Genomic DNA, 24,610 nt, shown 5'->3' with positions numbered 1-24,610 from the left:
AAGACAGTAGTCTTTCAGTGGAGCATGCACAATATTCAGCTGATTAAGAACATAAACGCCCCACACTACATTGTCAGTTTGCCCTCCTTAAGGTGAGGCTGCACAGTAAGTTTTAAGAGACACTCAACATACTAACTCCTTTTAGTTCAAGTTATTTGATAAGCACATTTGTGAGCAAACCATTTTAAAAGTTCTTGCCTATTCTCAGCTCTGGAAGATGAAAGAAATTTGGCCTAGAATATTTGATCCTATCACATACTGTGTATTTGGTGGCAAGTTTTTGTCTCAACGCTTTGTCTTAAATGTGTTTGGGCACGTTCATGTATAGAAAGTCTACAGCTTCCTCAGATTTGAAACCTACAAATGATCCTAGAGGGCAAGTTTCAGGCATTGCACCAAGTTTCTGAATCACAGATACACCTCAGGATGGCTTTAAAAAAGTCTATTCCCCGGAAAGCACAAAGCCATTTCAAAGAGAGATTAAGAGGGCAATCTAATCTAAAACCATGGACTCCTGCTCAATTTTAATCTTTATTTTTAACAAGTCCTATTCCTCATCCTTGCAGTTCAACGTGGGATTTAAAGTTGAAGACTGAGATCAGCTTCACCGTTTCAGCAGCCTGTAAACAGGCAGCTCCTGTGCTTCCACCTCTGCCCACGGTAGAAGGCGAAGAGAAAAACGAGCGCTCACCATGGGAGCAGAAAGTCACCCTTGCTCAAGCTGCTGCTCTCGAGGAGTGTGCAAACCACAAGGCAGGCAAGCTACCTGCTCATGGTGAAAGCAGAAAGACCTGACAGGCTGGACAGAGCTTCCTTCCAAAACCATCCATAATCTAACACAGGTCCGTGGGACCTGCAAACCTCTTCCAATCCAGATACTCCAAGGGTTCGGGAGGCAGCCTGGAGTTCAGGCCCCTGAAGATCTGGGCAAAATGCATTTCTTCAAGACAACCCACTGCAATCTGCATCCACCTAAATATCTCTTATCAGCTCCTGTTACTAGGTAACTTCTGAAGAAGTTCATCAATCTTTAGGTGTCTGTAAACACATCGCTCCTAGTTGAAAAAAAAAAAACCACCTCGTTTTAAGTGCATTTTGTTTTTCCCTTTTCTGCATTAATGGGACGCTGCCTGTAAAACATGAGCACAGCAAAGCGCAAAGTTGCATCTTGACCAACACAAAGATTAACATATGCAAGAAACTACTTTTTCTGTTTTATTCTTTTTGCTCGTAAGTCACCATCAAAAGGCCAGCAGTAAATGAAACTAACTTCCACTGACGAGTTCACCTGCATCGCACATCAGGACCTTGGTGTACTCAACGTGCTATCTCCTAACCTGGGGCTGACGGACGCTCCCCGGGCTTCTCGAGAACTTCTTCACTGCGTTCTCTTGGTGCTGACCACAAGTTCGGTAGCTCGCACCTGCCAGTTTTCTTCTACTTTAGGACAGTCTGTTGGAGATCGCGCTACACGAACACAGACTGCTCAACAAACGTTTCCTCCCGAAGGAATAAAAGCTTTCACGCCATACGTATGCTTTTTTTTCATGCCTCCATCCCATTACGTAAATGACAAATTCCTCTGGTATTCCGAGGTAATTTTCAAAATGCATTTCGTGCATTTTCTAATCTGTCCGCTTTCTAAAGCCAAGTCCCGAAGCAAAACCAAAGAAATTACAGGATGGCTAAGTTAAATTTTAAAGATTTAAAGATTTTGGGCTTGCTTTTTTCCCCGCCCTAAGTTCAGACAACCAAGGGCACAGCTTAATATCAGCAACGGAACTCTGTCAGATGCACATGCTAAAACATGCCATCCCAATATGAAGAAAAGCATATAATCCTGGAAAGCCGTGTCTTACACATTTCGCTTTAGACAGAAAACCTGCAGTCGCTAAAACTTACTCTTTCTAACTGGGTGGCATTTTACATTTCCAAATGTAATTGAGTGAACATGTTGCCATGGTTACAGTAGGATTCTGCAATAACTTTGTTGCCTTGTAATTGCTGTATATTTGTATACAAGCAGCTGAGCTTTCTTAATTCAATGCCCTCTTAACTCTTTCAGAGAGGCTGCGGAGCGACAACGGCAGCTTTTAGGCTGAAAACTCCATACAGCGGTGGTGGAAATATCAGAAACGATTAAAAATCAGTGCCGCGACAGACCGCATTACGAAAAAAAAAAAAAAAAGAAACCTTGCCAAGAACCAGATTATTACATAAACTTCAGAGCTCCTTAGCTTTTAAAAATGTTGCCGTTAAAAAAAAGTCCAATTCAGATAATTAACTCCAGGTAGCTTTTGGCAACAACCGAAAGCACTCTGACAGCAGCGAATACAGCGCAAGTCCCACTTATTGACAGTGCATAATACCAGTAAATCAAAATGCATTGGCAAGGAGCTTATTCACCCAACGGTGAAATTCACTGTAGCGCGGAGGGCCAAAATAATACTTGCTCCATCTCTTCAGTCTCAAATTAGCATTATGAAGACAACAGAATACAACTGCTGGAAACAAGCACGAAAAAAAAAGCTGCCTGGATAACCCTGTTGAGAGGAAATGGAGAACACCGGAGAGCGCCTATACCCCGCTCCACCACCCCGAGCTGCACGCCCCATCCCAGATTTACAAGCCATTTTTCACATCCTGAATCCACCCACACCTTTCCAACACAGATCCCACGTCTCAGGAAGATTTTTAGACCTGTAATCCAGACTGGAATATCAGGCAAGCCTGTAACATGAAATCCGCTCTTATGGCCAGAAAACAAGCGGTTGCGGTGACAAGCCTAATTTATGCAAATCTTCCAAAGCAGGCTATTGACAAGCAAACAACCACCAAAAAAAAAACCACCAAAAAAACCCCTTCCACTATCATGAAATGCGTGCACAAAACAATTACGCAAGTGTTTTGAATAAAGGGCAGGTTTACTTCCCTTTAAATGGTACGCTGCACCGAGCTATAATGTCAAACAATTATGTAAATACATTCGCTTGCTTAAGATGTCATGCTGCCTTCGCCACCCCACAAACACTCGAAAGATAACATTTAAGGAGCCGAGGGCTTGCACAGCATCTTTCCTGATAAATTCCTGCAGCAAAACCCACACACAACTGCTCAGCAACACCTCCCTTCGCGCTCCTCCGAGCGCATTATAATCTCTTTTTTTTTTTTTTTTTTTTTTTTGCTTAATTTATGCTCGCACAAAACAACACTTTACATTTCGGAGCGGCACACGCACTTTATTCACCACCAGCTCCCCAAAAAATGCGTATTTTTGCGGGGGGAGAAGCCGCAGCCCGTGGCTGAGGACGGAGCCCTGCCTCGGCTTGGACCTGTCATTTTCCCTTGCAGCCCAACATTACCTCAGGACTTCCAAAAAGCGCGGTGACGCTGAGGAGAATACCCCTTGTTTTCTCCTCCTAGTTACAAAAAAAAAGCCATTTTAAATGATTTTTCTTTTCTTTCTCTTTTTTTTTTTTTTTTTTTTTTTCTGAGGGGGTTGGTGCCGCGGGAGTCGGGGCGATCTCCTTGGCCCAGCCCGGGAGCCGCTGCCCCGTCAGGCAGCCCCGGGCCCGGCGCGTTACGGCGGGGCCGCGGGCGGAGCCGGCCCCGACAGAAACTTTCCCCAAGTCCCACGTTATTCCCGGGGCGGGGAAGGGGGGGGGGGGGGAGAAAGAACCGACCCCGGGCCGCGGCCCGCTCGGCGCCGCAGGGCCCCGCCGCGGGCGTCTCCCCCGCCGCAGGGCCGCCGCGCCTGCCCCGCCGCACCGGCCAGCGCCCGCGCCCCGCCGCCCCCGGGCCCACGCCCTCGCCACAGCCCGCGCCTTCGCCTCGGCCCGGCCCGGCCGCCGCCCGCGGCACTCACCGCTGCCCGCATCGCTCCCCGCCGAGCCCCGCGCAGCACCGAGGCGGCGGCAGCGGCGGCGCTGCTCGCCGGGGGGGGGGGGGGGGGGGGGGGGGGGGGAGAGGGAGAGGGAGGGAGGGAGGGGGGGGGAAGGAGGAGCCGCGGCCGCCCGGGAGGGGAGGGGCAGGGCGGGGCCAGGGAGGGAGGGGGCGGGGCTTGCGGCAACGCCGGCCCCACCCGCCTCATTCACAAAAACGCGAGCGGCGGGGAGGCGCGACGCGCTGAATGGGCGAGAGCGCTGCCCGTCACGCCTCTCTCCCCCCCCCCTCCCCTCCCCTCCCCGGCCCACCCACCACGCCGCTACGCCCATGCCGAGTGATGGCGCGCGGCGGCCCCGCCCCGCCGAGCGCGCCGCCCAATCAGCGCGCGGCAGGAGCCGCCGAGCGGCTCAAATCCACCCGCCACTGCCGCCCGGACGAATCCGATTGGCGCCGGGAGCTGCCCATCACCTCCCCCTCCGGAACCCTCCGCGCTTCACGGTCGGAGCAGAGAGGGAAAACAGCCGCGCGCCGCCGATCCCTTTAAGAACCCGGCGACCGGGAGAGTCCCCGCCGCAATTAAAAGCCGGCGGGCAGAAAAGCGCGCGGCCTTAAAGGGGCCGCGCCGCGGCCAGCCGGGCGCAGCGGCGGGGGGCGGCGCGGCGCGGCCCGGCGGGGGAAGGCGGCGGGGCGCCGCGTACTGACCTGGCTGGCGGCGGGCGAGGCGGGGAAGCCGTGCGGCGATGGCCCCGGCGCGGACACCGCGGCGCGCGCGCCACCAACGGACTCAGCCCGTGACGGGATCCGCCATCTTGGAATTTTTAGATGGAGAGTCACGTGGTGCGACCATTTTTCCCCCCGGCCAATCAGGAAGCGCGGTTTATTTATAGCCACAGCTCCCTCTTTTCTCTCCCCCGTCCCGACGGGGGGGGGGAAGGGAACCAATCAGGCCACGCCCTGGCCCCCCCCCTCCCCTCCCCCGGCCCCGCCTCGTGGCGCGCGGCCCATCGCCTAGGCGACGGCGCGGCCCGTGGGGTTGGGGGCCGGTGTCCGCCATGTCGGCGCTGGGCCCGCAGCCCCCTCAGGGGTGAAACGGCGGACAAGCCCAGCCGGTGCCGAGGCTAGCCGGCCTCGGAGGCGGGATGGGAAGCCCGGAGCGAGGTTTGGGTCTCTGAGGCCGGCTGCCCCCGGGCAGGCCGTGCCACCCCCCCCCCCCTCAGCCTCGGAGGCCCAGGCACCCTCAGTCTCGCCTCAGCGCCGAAAGGCGACTGGCGGTACAAACAGCTGGAGGGGAGCCAGGGCTGTGATGGAGCCTTTGCTTAGCACCCTCCCCTCCCATCTGGTGACTTCGTCCTCACCCCGGCGCCTCGTGGCCGAGAACGGACGGCGTGTGTCTTAAGGACGGGCGTGAAGCGACGAGACCTCCGCACGGTGCCGGGCGGCCCTTTCTAGAACGTCACGCGAGTGCGGCAAACTCCTCTTTGCCCCTGTCTCTCCTTGGCCCGCTGCTGCCTATAGTTTCCTCCGCAGTTTCATCTGTATCTACTAAGAGGTGGAAATGTAACCGAAAAACTCAGACCTAGATTAATTTGGCTATGGGAAACACGAGGTGGAGGGCAGAACTAGTAGAGAAGCAACTGTAGGTGATGCATTCTTTTGAAGTTAATTCTTTCAGTTGTAACAAGAAAAGTTATGCATTCTTTTGTCTTCTTTCCTTAGGTAGTTTGACATATCTGAAACTAAGGATTTTTTGATTCTCAGGATACAAATGGAGATGGATTAACTAGAAATACCAAAGAAAATGCAAGCCATGGTAGATATATAGTATTTTAATAGAACGTGAAACTTTTTTTGTCAGTTTTCTGCATCCAAGATCCTACTCCTTCCTGAAGTGTTATTTTTTTTATCCATCAAGTATTGTCCATAAAAAATGGCTGCTGAGTACACTGCTTTTAATAGCAAACAGCTGAATCAAGATCTAAAAAATGAAAAGAGGAGAGCATAGTTCAAAATCTTTGCAAACCTTTGCCTGAATTACCAAGAGTAAAAAAAAAAAAAAAAAAAGGAATTGTTCAACATACTTACCTCTACCCGTGTTTTCCTAGCAACCATTCAACATTTAATTGATTTTTCTATTTTCTAAAGAATTACCCTATTGAACTGTCAAGTCTTCTCTAGCTGCAGTTTCTTGATTGGCCAAGCCCGTGGCTGGCACAACTCTCACTTGCGTTTTGTTGTTTCACCTTTGACTAGCACAATGCCTGAAACTAAGAAGTCACGCTGCAAACGTTCCGTATCGTGGGAAGCAAAATATTTCCGCATCTGTATTAGCTGGTGCAAGAAAGCTCAGCCCGGGGGGATACGTGTGAGGCATGCCCTGATGGGAACATCCTGCCTGAGATGTGTTAGGTAGCCATCTCAGGCTTCGCTGAAGAGGTGGCCGATGGCCAGGGAAAGCCTAAGTCTCAAATGCCATGACATCAGATGTTATTACTCCCTTTTTTGTGATGGCTGTTAACCCTTTTTTGAAGGGAAGCCACCGCGGTGGTCCTAGAAAGAAGATGACCCCTGTTCTGTTCAGTTCCGTCCTGAGGTGAAGGCCCTACCCATGGCCTTCAAACCTCTCCTCTCCCATCCAAGTACAGCTGGCGGAGGGTTCTTGTGCTTCACATAGGTGGAGCCCTTGGCTTGCACAGAGTTAAAGGAGTTAATGGTACCAGCCCGGTGGGCACAGTGGTCTGCTTTCACACCTCGTGTAGCAGTCGGGGTCCTCGAGTGCAGTCGCTGTGCCTACTCGTAGCCCATTAAATACATGGGGACTTCCCACTTAGTTTTCAAGGAGTTTCTTAACATCCTCGACTAAGACAATATGAAACATAACACTCCTGTTTGTAGGCAGCCATCCCAGCACACTTCTGGTGGTTTTGATTAATTGGCTCTTGCTAAATTGTTTTTAAACTTCCAGATTTTCCTTAAAGAAAAATGAACTCCTGTAGTTCAGCCATCTGGATTTACATAAATTCTGGGACCTGATGGGAATTGCTAACAACTTTGTCCCTCCCTCAAAATTTACATACACATGGTAGTATATAAACACTGCTCCTTCTTTTTTTTTTTCTTTTTGAGATGTTTAGCAACTACATTTCCATTTGAAAGGGCCACCCATCTAAAAATCCTTGTCATATTGATCTGACCCCTACAGTTGCTTTTTTGCCCATGCTGTGAACAACATGCTCGGGTCTTGGCAGAGGTCAGAATTACTCTGACAGTTCCATCAGCAAGAGCATCCCATTAACTTAAGCTTTGCAGTCTTACTTTATTTTTAAGAGATTAATTTATTACTGTCAACTTACAACAAACATTACATTTTGATTCTTCTAAGCTTGAGCGTACAGGCAGCATGGCCTGCCTCGGAGAAGGCCTGAAGTTTTGGAGTATTCCCCCTGTAATACGCACCTAAGAACGCCGCTGGCATGAAGAACACCGCTTCTGCATAAAGCTGAAGCCCTTTTTGTTTCATTTTTAGCTTATATTGGCTTGTGGGCTTGTTTGTTTGTTGTTCTTTGGTTGGTGAGGTTTTAGGTTTCCTTGTATGGTTGTTCTGCTATCTTTATTCAGAGCCGGTTTGTGTGCTTACATGTATGCACGTATGTGTGTATAAATAATCTTCTATATTATTTTTAAGTGTCCAGAGACGTATGGGTGTAAGTGCTTTAGGACTAGAAGTTTACTAATGCCGACTGCGTAGCTGACAAGGTAATATTTGCCAAGGCTACGAGTTCCTACAGTGGATCTAATGATGGGTGGTCAGCGTAGGACCCGCCTGTGGGCAGCCAGGTGGCTGGCTGCCCTCTCTTGCGGCTCCCCATTTCTGGTACAACTGGGAGACGGTTTGGTCACCAACGTGGGTTACCGCCAACATTTTGCTTAAGTGGTCATTGCAGCTTCTAAATGTAACGGAGCCCAGAGGTACCCTACCTGGGGTCCCCCACCCGCGTCCCCTGTCCCCGTACCCTCAACGCCAAGGGTTGGATGTTGTACTGCAGACCCGTTCCCTTGGCTACAACCCGCAGAGGCTACCTGCCTGGCCACATCAGTTGCCTCCAATGCTTTCTGCATTGCTGAAGTCGTTTAAAAAGAGGAAACAAGAGAAGAAAATTGTGCCCTAAAAGTTGCCATGGAGTATAAGTTTTATCTTCAAAATTTGATTGATGCAGTACTAGTGGTTGTGGGTGTGAATATGTGTATCTATTAATATCCAGTCTAGGCTAACCTGTGCATAATGACAGAAAATTAAACCTTGTCATTGTTCATGTAAATTAGAGCTCAGAGATTAACGGGAAAAAGTATTCTTCCTATATGTTAAATCCAACTGTATATAACATAGTCTGTTTTTACTGTAATTGCAGCTAAAAAATTTACTCAGAAGCCATTTGAAGTAAAAAATAAAAATAAAAAAAAAAATTGGCAGAGCTAATTCATAAAGACTTAAATAAAATGCAATTACAGAACTTCCCGCCTACCTCCACCTCATCTTTAGCTGAACTCTACTTCTTGTTTGTCAGGAACGGTTCCATTTTTTATGTTCTTAAGCAGGAAACAGCCATCACAACACTCCAGCTAATTTCCCTCTCTAGTCACATGGAGCTGGTGCAAGTAAAATAGGGTGCCTCAGCTTTCCACGCTAATCCTGCCTCTCCCACCACCTCCATGGCCAAAAAAAAAAAAAGAGTATTAAGTCAGGAAGAAAACCAGCAGGAACTTCCTCTAGAGCCTCGCCACTGAAGACCTACTCCAAGTGCCAGTGCCGCTTGCTTCTTTAGAGAGGGTCAAGCCTAGACACTAGTTTCTACCTGGTGATTGCTTTCTCTTCTTCCTCCTGATCAGTTAGTTGCCATCGTTGCTCTCCCTTGATATCTCTCTCCCGCCAGCCACCCTTCTTTGCTTTATCTCCCACTCCCATCTGTTCTGCATCCTTCCTACAGCATACTTATTTACTCCTTTCTGCCATCAAAAAAATCCCTGACAAACCAACCAGACTTAAGACACAGCTGTAATGGAACAGAGAATGGTAAATTCACATCGCCCCACTCCCGTGTTTTCCTCTGACATACCTTTTTTTTGTTTTTTTCCTGGTGAATTTTGATTCAGCTGGGACTCCTTCTTGTATCTTTGTACAGTACTCCCGCAGAGAGAGACTTCTCTTTTTTGCTGTGCTGCGAACTCTGTCTTCTGTGCAGAGCAGTCCTGTCTGGCTTAATGTGAGCCGTAAAGGAGAACAAGGTGGTTCTCCTCCACTTCAGGGAGTGCCTGTTGAGGCTGAAGAAGCCTGTATTTGGCTGCAGAAGCTATTTTTCCAGCTTGTCTGCAGACCCAACACTTCATCAAGTCTTCATCACTCAAGGACTGAAAAGCTTAAATTCTGAAGCATTAGGAGCCAGTCTCTAAGAAACAAGTTATTGCTGTTGTCTTGGACAAACTCAAGTCCCTGTCCCCTACTTGAGAAGGGGAGGGGGGAAGCGAGTGAAGTTCAAAGTAAAGGTCACAATGTAAAATTTGCTCTCCTCTTCATATTTATGCTTTTTAAAAATCCTTCCATCATGTGTACTGTTTCTCAAATTATACTCTTTATTTCAGTAACAGCACATACAACGCGATGTCACCGAATGCAGGAATTACTGACAGCAGATTAGAGAGCCACACAACGGGCAGCGCTCGCTTCCCACGCTGGAGGTTTGGTGGGGGCTCGGTGCAACGCGGCTGGAAACTCACCCCCGCCTGTTTGCCGCAGAGAGGTCAGGTAGCTTAGCTCCGGCGTGTTCCGCCCCTGAATCACGCCTGGAAATAGCCACCCCGTGCGGCCTGGCTGGCAGGGGCAACCGCTTTCTTCTTTGAGCTGCAGTGAGGAAAAGTCATGTTGCAGCTGTTTGAAGAGTAAGTCTAAGGAAGACGTAAGCTGAAAAAGTAGAAAACTTACTGAAAAAGTTTACGTATGAAGACTGCTAATGAAGATACATGGGATCGTCATGGCCGTCATCTTATCATAAGTGCAATATACTTTTTAAATAAGTTTCCTTGCTAAAACTTGTTTTGAACAATTTTTGGTGGATTTTATAAACTCCATATTTATGTAGCAATAACAGCTATGTTGTCAACTGTATTATATAGAGGGGAAATGTTCTGCAGCCATTACAAACCACTGTCCCAAAGTTCTTAGAGTGTCGTCGTCCCTCTTGATTAAACTGAAGAGTTAAGAGTACGAAAGAAATGTCTTTTCCCTCTCAACTGTCTTTTCGGTTCGGTCAGTTTTAGTGGCACGCTACGGCTTAAACTTAGACATAAACAAGAAATAAGTCTAACATTAATATGGAATCTTTGTGAAGTTGAGGCTGTAATAATTGTTGGATACACTTAGTTTACCAGTGATGGTTTTCTGATTCTTACTATTAAAAACAAAAAAAAAAAGGGGGGAAATATTTGTTATTTATTTCCTTGAATTTTCATCCAATAGCAGCTGCTGGGAGAAAAGTGTGTGTCTCTACAGTGGAAACCTTAGAGGAAATATTGATTCATTTTTCTGTTCTGTCTCTTTCAACTAGGAGAAGGGGAAAAAAAAAAAAAAAAAAAGACATCCTGCATGATACAGGGTGAAAAACAATTAAAATCTAAATAAATGTAAGAAAAAAAACCAACAAAAAAGCAACAAGTTACTTTTTCAATAAAAAAATATATGCAGCCTGGCCCCTGGGTGTTGGTTTTAAGTGAAGATATTGACTTCCAGCTGAATGACGAGTAGAATATTTTTCTACTGAAATATTGATAGTAGATTACGCTAAACCACAAACTATCTCCATAAAGCCCATCATTTCTAATCCTAATGGTGTTTTCTTTCCCTTGGATGACTACTACATTCATGATATGATGGCTTTATTCTATCTGGGGGAAAAACTTTTTACCATACAGCTAAATTAACTTGTCAAAAGACTTCAAACTTCGGAAGCTTTTACAGCTCAATTCAAAGCTATTATTCAAGATTGAATGAGAAGGCTGTGGACTGTAAAAGCTGGCAAAAAATAAATTTCACGAGCATTCACAAGTTGAATGGAATACTTACTTTTTGTTCAGGTTGTGTGTGTTTCATTGAGCTGTCTCAGAATAGCGGTATTTTGCCTGTAACCCCCTTGCTCTGCAGTGAAAGGCAGAATGCTTCTTTCTGCTGCTCTTGAAGCGGTGACCCAGTGCGTGCTCTTTCACACACGCTTTGGTTATATTTAGTTTGCGCCAACCTAAATAAGTGTCAACCGGCTCTCCAAAAATGCGGGGAGCACAAAAGAGAACGGCTAGCCGCTAAACTGAGGCAGAGCAAGAACACAATTAAACTTATTTTTGTCCTTTTCTTTTAAAATAAGATCATAGACTATCTTACAGTCAGTTACAGCTTTCTCGTGCAAATAAAAATGCCTGGCTTCAGGAACAGCAACTGCCTTTAAGGAGAAGCAACTTTCAGATTTTACAGACAAGTAGCAGCTGGCAGAGCTTGTACTTGGAGCCTTTCCTTTCACAGCTCCAATCTACTTTGGGACAAAGCTCGAATAAAAAGCCAAGCCAACAATTACAGCCCCCGGAAGGGAACCCAGGGCTCTTAGACCCAAGACTCTACGGGAGAGCGTGCAAATAGATTCACAGGCAAAGGATGTGGCAGAACGGGATCCGGAATGGCCAGCACGGCAAGCGGCCTGAATTCAGCATGTTCTCGATGCAGCTGCCTGTAGCTGCTCCATGGGGAACGCCGAGCACAGGAGCAAGTCTTAAATACAGCTTGTCACTAAGGCCTGCAGGGAGGTTCTGCCATTCACTTGGGACCCACAACTCACTCTCTCATTCAAAAACTGAGTTAGAGGCACTTTACTTTTTTCAGAGATGCCTAGAGCTTGCAGCGTTTTCAAGCGTTCAGAGCACAGACCCGCGAAATGGGGGAATCCGAGTTCGCTTCCCTCTTCTGCCTGGCGGGTTCCTCCTCCCTAAAGGACTGTGGGCATGGTGGCATAGGGTAACATCCCTCCTGCTGTGAAGGCAGGCCACTGAGCAGAAAGATGGGCAGGACGCACGAGATGAGAGAGCAGGCAAGATGTTAAGTTCCTTAGCTGCTAGGCTGTAGAGGAGGGTTGAGAAACATTTAGGTTCTGGAACATCGTCTAAGTTTAGGCTGGTGTTGGCAGGACCAGCAACATCGCACCAAGACGCTTTGGGGCTTTGCGCTCTAGAAGCTAAGCTCTGGGGGGCACTTAATAGCTGCCTTCATAATAAGGTAGCAACCTCCTGTAGCTTGGGGGAGAGCATCTTTGAACTTAGGTTACTAAACGAAAGCTAATTATATTATTGGATTTGGCCTTTTTCTTTTAAGTGCCTTGGTCCTGCATCTGTAAAATAGGGATATTATTGTTTCCCTTCCTAAGAACAAGATGAGGATAAATGCACTGGGATTTCTTACCCATTAGTGGGTGACCTGCAGATACAAGTGAGGCAGTAGAGCATCAAAAAAAACCCCAAACCATCACCAGGCACTTTTGTGATTGCACGGAAGAAGGAAAACTTTAGGCTCTGGCAAACCAAGAAAGTTGCTGGCAATTTCTGCCTACTGTAGCCCTATTCCCTTAGAAGCAAACGGCAACGCAAATATCTGTCACAGCTGTACGAGAAGAGTAAACAGAGACTCTCTGTTGTCTTCTGTACCGCTACGTGTTGACATTATCACTGCTTAGGTCTGTCCACTGGTTGGAGATGGCCACTTGACATCAATGCTGATGAGCATGCTTCAGTCAAAGCCCCATTAGGCAGCAGGTTTATTTTATGCACACGGAAGCCAAGACCAATCCGGATACAAAGTACATCAGCAGTGCCCAGGAGCTCGGTGCTGCTCGGGAATAAATCATGTTTTGTCAGGCATGGCGGTTTTTGACCAAGGTCCAGAAGAGAAAATGATTTCAGTTTTAAGCAGCTGAGACTCAAAGGAGCGCTGATAGATGATGTGTGGGGGCAAAACTGCACGGACCTTTCAAATTCCCAATTTCTTCCTCCTCTGTTTTGTTTTTCTAAGGGTTATTTAATCTCATTTCATATGGGTCACAGCTTTCTCATTCAGAGTCCATGCATTTCCTGAATACCTATATCTATTAAAAGGCTTGGGCAGCTGCGTTTTGCACTTGGCAAAACCTCAGTCATCTTGTTTTCCCTTTCCTATGACAAAACCAAAACCACAGCTAGTTTTGGATTTAAACCCACTAGGAAGTCCTAAAAGACCTCAAATTTCCTCTGTCTGCTTGTAGGGGAGCAATCACCGTGGTGTATCAGCTTTTCAGATCAAACCTTCCTGTTGCATGTCCAATAAACATGGGGCAAAAAGACGGGCACAAAAAGGAGGAATACGCGAACAGAAGTGTCACCTGGGTGCACTCAGAAAGCAGAGGAGAGCGTTAGAATAAAATGTAGCAAGGAGCCAGATCGGTTCTTGCTGAATATACCTGAATGCGTTCACATAAATAATCCAGAAAATTTCTGAAAGTTAAAGTCTGGAGCTCACGCTGGGAGGCTGTCCGTGGATGTATAGGTCTTGTGCTGAAACATGTCATCTACAGATCATTCCTGTAGCGCTGGTTCAGCTCTTTATGCAGAGACACAGAGGCATCCAAAGAGGGAAAACGCTCAGATCCTTCTCTCTCCTCTTTAACATTTTTTTTCCTAATGCTTGTTCCTTACCCGTTGTATCTTAAAAACTTGTGTTCGTTACGAGCACTTTCACCGAGTTCTTAAAAAGCATCACAGCGGATCAAGATGTGCCCGCAGAAGTACAAGTGTCCAGAATAGCAACAGTGAAATGGGCTTGTGGAAAATGGTATCAAAATCATGAAAGGAATGTCTCGAAAGCCTGAAGAGTTATACTCAGACCCTGTTTGGCACTATTAAAGAATTGGGTGGGACTTTCGAATCTAGCACTCTCATTTGCGGATATGTTGTTTAATAGAAAGCTAAGACGTGAGTATTCAGCCGTTAATGTTAAAAATAAAATTTAGAATGCATTATGACGAGAGGTCAGAAGAGTCGAAACCTCTGCAGCCCTAGAAATGCCTGTGTATGTGTCTATAAAACATGGGCAGAAAGGAGAGTTACTTCTCTCTTCCAGGATCACTGGGCAAGATCAGGCCTGTAAAAGAACAGGAGGTCTCTCTAGCTTGCTTCCACAAAAAAAAGGAAGAAAAAAGGCAGACTTCACATTCTGAAAAAGAGCAGATAGCAGAAACCCCGTGGTGCCATGGACTAGATTCAAGGAAAGGACTGAATGGGATAGAGCGGAAACTAAAACTGAAGAGTTGTTTCAAAAAGCTGCAAGGCAATGGAGACCAGCCCAGAAATGGAATGTAAGTAACTGAGATAGAGATCGATAAAACCTACACTGCATAATAAGTACCGTATATTTTTCCTTTTGGAAAAGGAAGAGTTTGCAATAGGCACCTCTAGAGATGATGTTGCAATGGGACGTGTCCGTATCATTCCAGTAGAATTGGTTTCGGTTGTTCACCCTGCGATACGCTGGCATCCGAAGAGACGTGGCACACAGACCTCGATTCATCCTTATCAGGAGCTTCCTATCAGGTTAGCAGGTGGCCTGTTGCGTATTAAAGACTCAATTACGAACACTGATGGGAACTTTGCAAACATCACACCTTAGCAGGCTAGTGTGGATAACCTCTAGAAAAGCTACTGCACTGGCTGGGGAATGTGAGTATGATAAATAGAGCCTCTGCCTTGTACTGGAACGAGGGGCAGGACATGTTCTGGCTCACACACAGAGACTAAGATGCAATGATCGTATGGTAGGAAGCGTAGTGGACCAAAATTGGGCTGTGCTTCTATATAAACGAGGAGAAGAGAGAAAGTGTTAGAGCTTTTTTTCCCCTGCTTATCTGGTTAAGTGAACAAAGGACAAGCAGTAATTTGCTCGATTGCAAACCTAACACTTGTGAACTAACTCGTATTTTGGGTAAGGCAAGTAGGCATGAAAGAGTTACTAGAGCATGGCAAGGGAGGACTAGCTGAAGAGTGGGAGATGCTCGTTGCTTAGTTTCATTCTTTCTTCTGAGCCCTGCAAACCCTAACCGCTTATCTCTAACACCAAAGCACAAGAATACTTCTTGTCACCTTGCTTTTGGTAAATCCAGACAACTGTTTCAGGGGAGATTACTTGTTAAATTATCCACAATGCTACACATGCTAGGCTGTTTATTTTGGTCATATATTTCAAAGAACGGTTTCTCCAGCAAACAGTGTAACAGCTGTGGCCGATAAAACTCCTGGGTATAATCATCGTCCTCTTTTTCCTGATAGAGACTGTCACAGATTTACCATTGAGTTTTGGCCTAGATGCTGGCGCTCTACAGTCAGCCAAAAATAAAGTGGAAATGGATATCCTTAACATGACAAAAGCAAAAGAAGAATTTTCAAGGTCACGAAACTAAAGGAATTGCAGTTATCAGAGCAGAGGAAAGAGCTGTGTCCTACACGGGTACAGGAATGTACTTTGGACGTGACTGTATCACCGCAGACCCATTTCTCCCGTGCACAGCCGTATGGATCTTGCCACAAGACTGAGGATTTTGGAAGGTGGACTCCTGTGCCATCATGAAAGAAGTTCTCTGAAGATCTCTGATGTATTTCAAAGCTGAATTACCGGGAGCAGCCATCAGTTTTGGGTGCCTCCGTTACTCTGTTCACTAAGGGCCTGACTGTCTACAAAACCATCTCTGAAGTCACAGTCCAAAAACCGAGCCTGAGGTTTCTCCTCATGCAGAAATCATACAGTCAGACCTGGAAACCACTTTAAAAGCATGGGCATCCTTAGCCTTTAATACGCAGCTGTACAGTGCGCAAGGTACAGCTGCACGCCTTCGGCCCGATACGTACTTGCAGCTCTTCTACCATACGTGGTTTTGCAAGGCAACTCACCCGTCAAAATTAATTTTTCAAGTCGTGCATGCAGCACTCGTGCGAGATGCAAAGCCGCCGGGCTTTGGTATTGGATTTCCTTTTGTACAGGCAGCACCCCCTTACAGGGCAAAGCAGGCTCCCTCCGACTGTCTTGCCAGCCCTTCTCAACAGCAGCCTTGAAGGCTTAATCCTAAAATTGTAGGGCTGTTCAGTGCCCTTCTCTGTCGATTCAATCGCTGGTCTGTCTGCTCCGGCTTTCAGCGAGGATGCCAAGCGAAGTGGTGGTTTCTGTGATGCAAACACCTGACCGCCAGGAACTGGAACGAGACCACCAACTTATTTCACGTCGGTTACTGAATAACCACTGGAGGTTTGCAGCTTTCCGTCGCTACCAGCCTGGATAGGATTCAAACCAGCAACCTCAAGCAAAAATGATTCCTACTCCTGATAGACCCCATCTTCTGTATGTTCTAATGAGCGAGCAGGACGGCCCCCTATTACGGAAAAGCAGCCTTACAGTTGGTTTTAGAGTAGCATTTTTGCTTTTCTGGACTTGAGCCCAAAATCCCGCTTGGAGTAACTCACGCTCATGTCAGCAGAACAACACCAGCAAAATATAAAGTTCTTTTTTTCCCCCCCCCCTTTAATTAAACTGTTATTCTCTCAAATCAAATGCAAGCGTTATCATCACTCCAAAGTAAGAAAGATCACAGGTGAACGTTGCCAGTGGAATTTAAAGTTAGCTTGAAATAGCTTTACTTTTAGCAGACAGTATCTTTTTTTGCTGGATGTTTCCTCACCAAGCCAACTGTTAGAATTGAAATAGGGCAGGTTTCTAGACCATCAGCTGCAAAAGATGTTTTCTATCTGCTTTCCTCCTGCCTTCAGAAGAGATACAGCATCCTCATTTCTCTAGGCTTCGTTTAACTCTTCAAACTGGGGAGGGGGGGGGAATGATGATTATGCCAAAAACATACCCATTTGCCCCACAGCTGCTCACCTCATTCCCAGGACCGCTACAGGCTTCGCTGGCAAGACCAATTCTGTCCCGTCACTGCTGAGCAGGTTTGCTAACACAGCTCTGCAGGTAGTGGCGTTTCTAGTGTCGTTCACGCACAGAAAAGTCCAAACACCAGAAGAGCAGCGCTGACACCCAGCCCGGGTGCCTCGAAGTCCTCAGCTCCTCAGCAGCCCTTACCAAAAAAGCCTCGCTACAACCCTTATCAATTTATTTGCAGCCTGCATGGGAGCTTTAAAGAGAGCGGGGTACAGAGATGCTGGAGAATGACAAAAGGCAGAGTTAAAACACAGAGTGGAAGTACACATCTACTGCTCATTAACTGACTTCAGATGATACCAGCTTGCTGGGGTTTTTTTCCACAGCTCTGGCGGGGAATGTTTTATTTGCTTAGTAAAGTTTTCACATGCAATATGTTGTTGCTGTTTTGTTTTGTTTCTTAAATCCCTTACCTATATATTTATTATAGACAGATATTATACCCTCGCAGTAAAGAAACTCTGCAAAGTGCTAGTTAACTTCTCAGAGCTGACTGAATAATACCATAAATACAAGGGTACTGAAATGACAACAATAAGGGGATCTGTACTTTGAACAATAAATATGAACTGTAGCTGTGCTTTGGATTTTATGCATGCCCTAGCTAATAGGTATTCAGCTTGTGTGGGCCACTGACATTTAAATAAACACGTGTGCAGTCCAAGGGGGTTGGCTGCAGAGCCTCTTGTCAATTGAATCCAGCCCTGGGAACACCAGTAGAGCGGTTCAGGCTTGCAGAAATTCCACGCTGGGCTAGCCCTCGGTGGTATCTCTCCTGAAACCATAAGTCGTCCTCCATGGGAACAAAAAAAAAAAAAAAATAAAGTGACAATGGGGATGAGGAGGGGGTGGAAAACCCAAAAACGTGGCTTCAAAGAGATGTTGAAAATATTGCTAAGAAAAACGTCTGCCAGCCTGCCCTTTGCAGACTGAAGAACTCGGCTTCTCTGGAACTGAGCTAGCCTGTCAACCTTAACAGTGTTCCTACACCGCGTCAGAAAAAAAAAAATCACCTTTTAAACAGAGCCGTTATTTTTTTCTTTGCAAAGCAAGGCCACAGAGTACACTCATGTAAATCCATTACTGACATGAAAGGAACAGGCACCTGGGTTACAGGAGCCAGAAGGATCCTGAGACAACAACTTTCCGCAGCACACGAGCTCCTGAGGCCGTCTCTGCGTGCGAACGCAGGTTTGATTACAGTGGAATAAGCTTGATGGCATTTCTGGAAAGGAGAAGGACTCGTGCTGTAAGTCTTTCTTTACCTGTTATAGCAAACCAGTCGGTAGCCCTGGAAATCAAAAATTATTTGGCAGCATCAGACACACTGAGGGGCTGTAGGCACGATGTTAATCCTCAGCACCTCGTCCCAAAATAAGAGAAAGACTGTGAAATGTCCCGAGCGCTTCTTTTGCATGGTGCACATAAACCACAGGTGATGCCTTGAGTGTTTGTGGGACATCAAATATCCTCCCTCACTGTTGTAGAAAGCATAGTTTCACATCCAGGTGTTACCTTTCTCAGCACCAGTGCATACTGGTGCAGGTGAGGGATAACCCAGGAATAAGACGACATCAAGTCCAGGGCTGTCAGCCTCTGAAAAAGGTGAGTGGGCAGTTAAAAAATAAAAAGAACAAAACCCAACCAAACAAAAATAATCCGAAGGGGAATTCATTGAGCTACTTAGCACTGAGTTTAACACTGAGCAAAGCAGGAGAAGCTATGTAATAGCATTATAGATAATTAGAAAACTAGGATGAAAAAACATGCTTTGGGTAGCTGGAATCATGCCTCCTGGGGAATTCTTTGTGGGCATCAATGCATATGTAAGTAGGGGCAATTTAGTTGATACCGTGTGCTCTGGGTTCTCAAAAGCTCCCTCACCAGGGGCTCCTAGGAAATTAATCTCTCCTGGGATTAGAAGAAAGGTTCTCAAGTGAGTTCAAAACTGGGAGAAAATAGGAAGGGACACGTAGCAATAAATGGTTATTTTTCACAGCGGAGGGAATCCCAGTGGAATCCCACAGCAATTTGGGCTGTGATACGTGTTATTCGCAGAGCCTAAAGGATCTGGAAAAGGGATATAGGAGCGATTTCCAGAGGATAAAGAAAAAAAAAAATTACTTGAAGTAGCAGAAGTTAGTGCTATCTACAAAGAGCTGCAGAAGGACTGAAGGACATGGCAATAAAACAGGGTATCAGGTGCTGATAAATAAACGGTAGCACAAAACCAAACTGACCTCACCATAATCCCTCCATTAGTTGTTACCACTCAGGAAAGAGACAATCCAAATCACCAAAAACATCGGACCGTTCCCAAACAGTGAGCAAAGAGATGAACGGACTGTAAGGAATTGCCAGGAAATGGCTTGAGAAATCCCTCCCCTTAAGTTATCGTTTGCATCTGGCCCGTTACTTCTCTGCCTGGAAAAGAGGTGACTTCTGGATCTCCATCACCTTCTCCATCAAATCAGGAGGTGTGTGGTGGTGGTGAACACGTCGTCGCCCCTTCTAAGAGTACAAGAGCACTGTTTGATGCACATTCTTAAAAGGATGCAGATTAAAAACCAAAACAAAGCACTTGTTCATACGAATCCTGGACTTCGCTACCATAGACAGTTGTGGAAGCCAGAAAAGCGAGCGTGCTCCAAAGGCAGCGAGCCAAAATAACGGAAGGTAAGCCGAACACAAAGATCTAGGAGACATAAAAATAGAGAAAAACCTCTGGCTCAGCAAGCCGTTAAGCTGCAGCTTGCTAGGAGGGTTTGCTGGGGCCAGCGTAACGCCGGGTTTTATGCTCCTTCCATTAAGCGTCCACTGCCGGCCAACGTCAGAGATAGCGCGCGAAGCAAGCTGAGCCTTCGGTCTGCCTTCGTACAGCTGCTCTGGCGTTTCACAGATTAACTTTGGATCCGGCCATAATTGGTACAGAAAGGAAAACATTGAAAGAAGTCTGGGAGAGAATGCCTAGCATGCGTTCCTAATGGAGCCAGGGCTTTCAAAACAGTTCATCTAAATATAGTTTCCAAAAAAACACTGAAGTCAATAGGATTTAGGCATGGATGTAACTTCTAAAGCATGCTGCTGGGGTAGGAAAAAGGAGTATTTGGAGCAAGGGGAATTTTTCCCACAACAACCTTCTTGATGGGGGACAATCGGAGGCAGGAGCCTCGTGTGTGAAGTGTCTGAGGAAGAGAATACACAAACAAACAATAATCGCCATAATCAAGTCACTGGAATCAATTACTTCTCATCAGCAAAGTCATCTATGCCTTCTAAAGGAAATTAAAGAAGAAATAGTTGAACTACCAGCCAAGCTTATAACCTGCCATCCTAAGCTGCCTTAGTACCTGTTCTTGAATTTTGCATTTAAAAAGGGAGGACGTATGGATGAATACGGATATAGCCGTGGAGAATCGGCATGATTTCTGTGAGGGGAGGTTTTGCCTCACCAAACTATGGTGGTTCTGTGAAGCAGTCAGCAAGCATATGGGTAAGGGAGACAGTTGCTCTAATCTTCTTGGATTTCCCAAAACGTTTCCAGTCTTCTCCTTTACCGAGCGCTCCGAGATGCCGTGGGATAAGAAGGAAGGTCCTCGCACAGATTAGAGTGAATAAAAAGCAAGAAGGAACGCTAAGCAGGAGGTACAAAGCCGATGTTAGCCGAGGCTGGCGATCCAGAATGAACCGGGCTATTTCAGTACGAGCTCACTTCTGCTTTGACGGGAGCAGAGCGGCGCAGCCGCCGTCCCGCTGCTGCCCACCGCCGCAGCGGTGGAGCCTCTTCCCGTGCAGCAGCCGCAGAGCCGCCCGTTGATTCCAGGGAAGTCCTGGCTCACCTTCCTTGTCAAGGGATGAGACCTCCTCCGCTTTGGCTTTCAGCTCGCTGGCTTTTTTCTGTAGCAGTTTGAGGTGTGGTTGCTAGCGATGCCCTCAGTGGCTGCTCTGTCGCGCAGCAGAGGTTCCCTGAATCTCCGTGAGCCTTATTTGAACAATCTCACTGCGCAGGCAGTAGGTTTTATAAGAAAGATCTTCAGACAGTGAAAGTGCTTTTGAAGCAGGATAGAAATCAAGTTCACAATCTTCTATACTTTGGGGTTTTTTTTGCCAGCTAGCCAGCGTCATGGATGAGGCTACTTTCCAGCACGTTTCACAAGCGGACGATTCACAAGCGTCACTTTTTTTATTCAAAAACTTTCATTTGCCAGACATTTCCCAGAACATCCATTTCATGGAGAAATACTTCTGATGGCATCAGTGTCTGCAATCAGCATGCAGGCATGCTGAAAAGACATTACGGATTGCCACCAAGCCTGTCTGATCCAGGGGTAGCTGGAGGCAATGCTGAGGCTGATGGATGCACCTGCCTGGTCTAATTGCTCCATTTAGAAAATCTGGGATGCTGGTTTGGGTGGAGCTGGGCGCTTAACCCTGCCGGAAGGTTGGAAAACTAGACGCGCTGCTGCGCGCACAACACAGAGAAAGAAAAAGTAGCGTGTCTTGGGGTAGAGGGCTGCCTGGAAAAGCAGGCTTGAGCTCTGCAAAACTACTTCAAGGAAGAGGATGTTGCATTTCTTTACAGAAAAAAACGTACCTAACTACACTGAACACAGTCCTGACTCCACTGTTGTCCTCCTCCTTGTGAAAACAAACCTGGAATAAGATACAGCTGTATAGAAATACTTTCAGTGCTCACTGAGGTCAATGGAAAGATTCCTGTTGATGTCAACCGATGTTGGCACAGCCCTCAAGTGCATCCATAAAACACATTTAGATCCAATCACAAAGTTAACCACGGGGGTAGTTGAAGAAGGTGCTTGAAGTCCCCGGCATAATTCCCAACATAGCCAGCACGTGGGCAGCAGCATTCCCAAGTGTCCTGATCCAGCCGCGGTACTGTGCTCCCGGCTGCCCTCCTCGGGGACAGGGAGCCCATCGGGTTATGGGTTTCTTTGAGGGACGAGCATCACCTTGCTGGCGAGGCCGGGAGCCTTGTCGGGGGCGGGGGGTTGCAGGTAGAGGATCCAGCCCCAAATCCTGACGCAGTGCCCAGCAGGAAGCACAATATCAGGTGCCAAATTTAAGAGTGGTCTTATGGAATATATGCAAACACCTGCCTAAAAGCAACCGAATTGAGACCGCCAACTCATTTTGCACAGACTACAAAATATTTACTATGATTTCCATTCCCCAGCAAGTGAGGCTCAGATGTCATATTGATTGGGTGCAATGTAAGAAGCTTGACAGACAGAAACGATGCAGAGCAATCTGGAAAGCACGGGAAGCTGGGCTCCACAGAACAACACGTCTTTTTCAAGACAACCAAATGCAAGTATCTGCATGCAGGAAAAAGAGCGCACGTTGCATTTTGAGGACAAGGGACTGCGTTCATTGGGAACTGAAACCAAGGAGTCCCTGGCAAGTTACTAGCTGCACGGGAACCTGCAGGAAGAGAGGGAGAGCTCATTTCGGTACTTGGATACCTACATGGCAGAAAATCAGCAAAGCACTTTGGCAAGACCATGGCTGGAAGAGTGCAGAAAGCACATCTGGAAAGCAGCTATTCAGGGAAGAGGCACAGATCTCAGCTGAAACCTGGAAAACCTGCCCTGAAGTCCAAGGCTGAAACAACTCATCTCATCTTGGGCTGGGGAGATGGTCTGACGAGTCCATAACAACCTGTGTTGGAAGAGCAGGAGGAAAGATTTCTAGGAAAAGAGGTCTCCTGAATTTAGGAGAAACAGGCTCAGGAACCCACTGGCTGAGCGCAGTGGGACTCAGTCTCTGGACTAGCAGTGAAACGTTCGTGTGCTAACAACAAGAGTAATTGAAACAACCCTGCCGTGCAGCAGAGTCCTCCCCAGCCACCGCCAGAAAAGTCTCTAAGTCCAAAAGAGACACTTCGCTAAAAAGCTGGGTCCGAAGGGAACCCCCAGGAAACCTGTTGTTTAAAAACCCGCGTCCTTTTTGAGCGTCACAGCAACACCTACTTTCTGGAGCAAGGTCAGATTTTCTACCCTTAGATTTTCACATGCTCGACGGTATAAAGCTCCTAGAGTGGCTGTATTATTTTCTTTCCATGTGTTACTAGACAATCTAATTTCTTCATTTGTCTGTAGTTACCAGATAGTTGAATTTATTTCAGTTAGGGGAACATTTCCTTCAAGAATTGAAGATCGCCAAATGCCCAAAAAGATCATTTTAATTCTGTGAGAAGCTGTTCTATAATATTATGATAATATCTGCTATATATTTTGGTGATCTACTGCTATGCCTTAGGGTCTGTGTTTAAACAGCTGACTTGTGCTATGGAGCATTATGTAGATTTGTTTACACTCACCTGAGTTATTGCTAACAAGAAGTCAAGCATCATAAGACTATATTTCTTTGTGATGGAAAGGTGATACCATTACACTACAACCAGAACTAACCCAACGTTTTCCTCTGATGGACTGATTGCTGTTATCAGGGAACCCTGTGATCCCTGCCCGCAGCACGAGACGCTGTTATGCAAAACACAGGATCCAAGAAATTACAAAAAAAAAAAAAAAAGGAGAAAAAAAAAAAGAAAAAAGACTATCCACCCTTTAGAGAAGTGCCCCTTTCCATCTTCAACAAGATAGCAAATCAAATTTAATTCAAATCAAAATTACCTCAAATAGCAGCTGCAGTACATTTGTGGCTGTTCAGGAAATTATGCTGGAGAGGACAAGGGCTTGACAATTTTGGGGACAGGGAAACTTCTTGTATGGGATTGAGACGAAACCAAGGAGCTGCAAGACTTGGATGAAATGCACAGTTTGGTGACAAAGGACTGAAAACGGGTCCTGACACCATCCCCTGAACAGTGCCCTGGAGCAGAGACCTGCTCCAGCTGATGCCGACGTCCCACCCGTCTAGCCCAGTCCCACCGCAAGCTCTTTGTCCTGCAGCAAGCGGTGAGCGTGCTGATCCCACCTGGGTGACCCCAATTCTGGTTCTGTCTCTGGAAAATAATCCACCTATCCGCCAGAGCTGCAGCAATTGCAGTTGTTACAAGAGCCAGGTCTTGAGCTATGAGGCAGAGAAACCTCTTTGGAAGCTGAAAGGTGCAGAGCAGCATCTTCACTTCCCTCCCCGTTCATTTATTTCTGGCTTTTTTAAGATGGATTCTCTTGTGATCAGTTATTCATTGACCGTACTGCGCTTTCAGTAGGAAACCCATCTCCTTCACTGGTCCCAACCAGCACGGCTGAAAAACAGCCTTTCCCTTGCAAGTTAATTCTAGGAGAAAGCCGTTGTCTGCTTAACTCCTTCCTCAGGCAACCTACACAAGAAGCTTGGCCACAGGAGTCCCCTGTGCAGCCAGTCTTGCTTTGGAAGTTGATAAGAGAGAGATAAATCGGGGGATGCACACGGGAACGGTGTCCTCGCTGCTCAGCTGAGCTGTTAAGCCCGTAGCCACCAGCCCTTAATATTTCTTTCCAGAGCCTCGGGCCAGAAACACTTGTGATCTTAAAAGATGAGTGCCTATACCAGTTAACTCTTACACGGTCTTTGCTTCTTGCTCATTGTACGTGCCACCACGTACACAGACACTCCTGGCTCGGTCCCTTGAGGTCCTTTTGCACCCTGAATTTTCAGGCACTGGCAGTTTTAATATTCGCTCTGTCTGGATTGCCAAAACAGCAGTAAATCCTCATCCACAGA

The 24,610-nt window shown here is 46.8% G+C and overlaps 1 protein-coding gene across 2 annotated transcripts in view; it reads right to left on the bottom strand.

Annotated features, from left to right (window-relative positions):
* The window catches only part of HDAC4 (histone deacetylase 4), a 262,138-nt gene extending 257,512 nt beyond the window's left edge, over window positions 1–4,626 (bottom strand). For both annotated transcript variants that reach the window (XM_050899544.1, XM_050899545.1), the window contains exon 1: window positions 4,588–4,626. The gene's annotated coding sequence lies outside the window, so the exon portion shown is untranslated. The remainder of the gene's footprint in view (window positions 1–4,587) is intronic.
* Between the last annotated feature and the right edge of the window lie 19,984 nt (window positions 4,627–24,610).

The sequence above is a fragment of the Gymnogyps californianus genome, chromosome 7 (assembly GCF_018139145.2).
Source record: "Gymnogyps californianus isolate 813 chromosome 7, ASM1813914v2, whole genome shotgun sequence".
NCBI classification, from domain to species: Eukaryota; Metazoa; Chordata; class Aves; order Accipitriformes; family Cathartidae; genus Gymnogyps; species Gymnogyps californianus.
The sequence above is the reverse complement of the archived record's forward strand: the minus strand, read 5'-3'. Positions and strand labels throughout refer to the sequence as shown.